Here is a 4,133-nt window from a genome sequence, read left to right as displayed (position 1 = left end):
TTAAACCAGAGCCCGAGGAAGAAAACCAGAACCCGAGGAACAAAACCAGAGACCGAGGAAGAAATGGTGGGCCCGAGGAACAAAACGAGACCCGTGGACCCAAACCAGAGCCCGAGGAGATAAAGCAGAGCTGGAAGAACAAAAGCAGAGCCCGGGGAACAAAACCAGATCCCGAAGAACAAAAGGAGGGCCCGAGGAAAAAAAACAGAGCCCGAGGAACAAAACTAGCCCTCGAGGAAGAAAACCAGAGCCCGAGGAAGACAACCAGAGCTAGAGGAGCAAAACCACAGCTCGAGGAACAAAACCAGAGCCCGAGGAATGAAACCAGAGCCCGAGGAAGAAAACCAGAGCCCGAGGAACAAAACCAGATCCAGAAGAACAAAAGGAGGGCCCGAGGAATAAAAGCAGACCCCAAGGAACAAAACAAGCCCTCGAGGAAGAAAAGCAGAGCCCGAGGAAGACAACCAGAGCTAGAGGAGAAAAACCACAGCTCGAGATACAAAAGGAGCTCCCGAGGAAAGAAACCAGAGCCCGAGGAGCAAAACCAGATCCCGAGGAACAAAACCAGATTGCGAAGAACAAAAGGAGGCCCCAAGGAACAAAACCAGAGCCCGTGGAATTATACTAGAGTCCGAGGAACAAAACCAGAGCCCGAGGAACAAAACCAGAGCCTGAGGAACAAAACCAGAGCCAATGGAACTAAACCAGAGCTTGACGAACAAAACCAGAACCTGAGAAATTAAACCAGAGCCCGAGGAAGAAAACCAGAACCCGAGGAACAAAACCAGAGACCGAGGAAGAAATGGTGGGCCAGAGGAACAAAACGAGACCCGTGGACCCAAACCAGAGCCCGAGGAGCTAAAGCAGAGCTGGAAGAACAAAACCAGAGCCCGGGCAACAAAACCAGCCCTCGAGGAAGAAAACCAGAGCCGGAGAAAGAAAACCAGAGCCCGAGGAAGACAACCAGAGCTAGAGGAGCAAAACCACAGCTCGAGGAAGAAAACCAGAGCCCGAGGAAAGAAACCAGAGGCCGAGGAACAAAAACAGGTCCCGAAGAACAAAAGGAGGGTCCGAGGAAAAAAACGAGACCCCGAGGAACAAAACTAGCCCTCGAGGAAGAAAAGCAGAGCCCGAGGAAGAAAACCAGAGCCCGAGGAATAAAACCAGAGCCCGAGGAAGACAACCAGAGCTAGAGGAGCAAAACCGCAGCTCGAGGAACAAAACGAGCTCCCGAGGAAAGAAACCAGAGCCCGAGGAACAAAACCAGATCCCGAGGAACAAAACCAGATCGCGAAGCACAAAAGGAGGCCCCGAGGAACAAAACCAGAGCCCGTGGAATTATACTAGAGTCCGAGGAACAAAACCAGAGCCCGAGGAACAAAACCAGATCCCGAGGAACAAAACCAGATCGCGAAGAACAAAAGGAGGGCCCAAGGAACAAAACCAGAGCCCGTGGAATTATACTAGAGTCCGAGGAACAACACCAGAGCCCGAGGAAAAAAACCAGAGCCTGAGGAACAAAACCAGAGCCAATGGAACTAAACCAGAGCTCGAGGAACAAAACCAGAACCCGAGAAATTAAACCAGAGCCCGAGGAAGAACACCAGAACCCGAGGAACAAAACCATAGACGGAGGAACAAATGGTGGGCCCGAGGAACAAAACGAGACCCGTGGACCCAAACCAGAGCCTGAGGAGCTAAAGCAGAGCTGGAAGGACAAAACCAGAGCCCGGGGAACAAAACCAGCCCTCGAGGAAGAAAACCAGAGCCCGAGGAAGAAAACCAGAGCCCGAGGAAGACAACCAGAGCTAGAGGAGCAAAACCACAGCTCGAGGAACAAAACCAGAGCCCGAGGAAAGAAACCAGAGCCCGAGGAACGAAACCAGATCCCGAGGAACAAAACCAGATCCCGAAGAACAAAAGGAGGGCCCGAGGAAAAAAACAAGACCCCGAGGAACAAAACTAGCCCTCGAGGAAGAATACCAGAGCCCGAGGAAGACAACCAGAGCTAGAGGAGCAAAACCACAGCTCGAGGAACAAAACCAGAGCCCGAGGAAAGAAACCAGAGCCCGAGGAAGAAAACCAGAACCCGAGGAACAAAACCAGATCCTGAAGAAGAAAAGGAGGGCCCGAGGAATAAAACCATACCCCGAGGAACAAAACTAGCCCTCGAGGAAGAAAAGCAGAGGCTGAGGAAGAAAACCAGAGCCCGAGGAAGACAACGAGAGCTAGAGGAGCAAAACCCCAGCTCGAGGAACAAAATGAGCTCCCGAGGAAAGAAACCAGAGCCCGAGGAACAAAACCAGATCCCGAGGAACAAAATCAGATCGCGAAGAACAAAAGGAGGCCCCAAGGAACAAAACCAGAGCCCGTGGAATTATACTAGAGTCCTAGGAACAAAACCAGAGCCCGAGGAAAAATAACAGAACCTGAGGAAGAAAACCAGAGCCAATGGAACTAAAAGAGAGCTCGAGGAACAAAACCAGAACCCGAGAAATTAAACCAGAGCCCGAGGAAGAAAACCAGAACCCGAGGAACGAAACCAGAGCCCGAGGAAGAAATGGTGGGCCCGAGGAACAAAACGAGACCCGTGGACCCAAACCAGAGCCCGAGGAGCTAAAGCAGAGCTGGAAGAACAAAACCAGAGCCCGGGGAACAAAACCAGCCGTCGAGGAGGAAAACCAGAGCCCGAGGAAGACAACGAGAGCTAGAGGAGCAAAACCACAGCTCGAGGAACAAAACCAGAGCCCGAGGAAAGAAACCAGAGCCCGAGGAACAAAACCAGAGCCCGAGGAACAAAACCAGATCCCGAGGAACAAAATCAGATTGCGAAGAACAAAAGGAGGCCCCAAGGAACAAAACCAGAGCCCGTGGAATTATGCTAGAGTCCGAGGAACAAAACCAGAGCCCGAGGAAAAAAAACAGAGCCTGAGGAACAAAACCAGAGCCAATGGAACTAAAACAGAGCTTGACGAACAAAACCAGAACTCGAGAAATTAAACCAGAGCCCGAGGAAGAAAACCAGAACCCGAGGAACAAAACCAGAGACCGAGGAAGAAATGGTGGGCCCGAGGAACAAAACGAGACCCATGGAGCCAAACCAGAGCCCGAGGAGCTAAAGCAGAGCTGGAAGAACAAAACCAGAGCCCGGGGAACAAAACCAGCCCTCGAGGAAGAAAAGCAGAGCCCGAGGAAGAAAACCAGAGCCCGAGGAAGACAACCAGAGCTAGAGGAGCAAAACCACAGCTCGAGGAACAAAACCAGAGCCCGAGGAAAGAAACCAGAGCCCAAGGAACAAAAACAGGTCCCGAAGAACAAAAGGAGGGTCTGAGGAATAAAACCAGACCCCGAGGAACAAAACTAGCCCTCGAGGAAGAAAAGCAGAGCCCGAGGAAGGAAACCAGAGCCCGAGGAAGACAACCAGAGCTAGAGGAGCAAAACTACAGCTCGAGGAAGACAACCAGAGCTAGAGGAGCAAAACAAGAGCCCGAGGAAGAAAACCAGATCCCGAGGAACAAAACCAGATCGCGAAGAACAAAAGGAGGGCGCGAGGAATAAAACGAGACCCCGAGGAACAAAACTAGCCCTCGAGGAAGAAAAGCAGAGCCCGAGGAAGAAAACCAGAGCCCGAGGAAGACAACCAGAGCTAGAGGAGCAAAACCATAGCTCGAGGAAGACAACCAGAGCTAGAGGAGCAAAACAAGAGCCCGAGGAAGAAAACCAGAGCCCGAGGAACAAGACCAGATCCCGAGGAACAAAACCAGATCGCGAAGAACAAAAGGAGGCCCCGAGGAACAAAACCAGAGCCCGTGGAATTATGCTAGAGTCCGAGGAACAAAACCAGAGCCTGAGGAAAAAAAACAGAGCCTGAGGAACAAAACCAGAGCCAATGGAACTAAACCAGAGCTCGAGGAACAAAACCAGAACCCGAGAAATTAAACCAGAGCCCGAGGAAGAAAACCGGAAGCCGAGGAACAAAACCAGAGACCGAGGAAGAAATGGTGGGCCCGAGGAACAAAACGAGTCCCGTGGACCCAAACCAGAGCCCGAGAAGCTAAAGCAGAGCTGGAAGAACAGAACCAGAGCCCGGGGAACAAAACCAGCCCTCGAGGAGGAAAACCTGAGCCCGAGGA

The sequence above is a fragment of the Calonectris borealis genome, unplaced genomic scaffold (genome assembly GCF_964195595.1).
Source record: "Calonectris borealis unplaced genomic scaffold, bCalBor7.hap1.2 HAP1_SCAFFOLD_65, whole genome shotgun sequence".
Classification (NCBI taxonomy): domain Eukaryota; kingdom Metazoa; phylum Chordata; class Aves; order Procellariiformes; family Procellariidae; genus Calonectris; species Calonectris borealis.
This window is presented reverse-complemented; position numbering follows the sequence as displayed.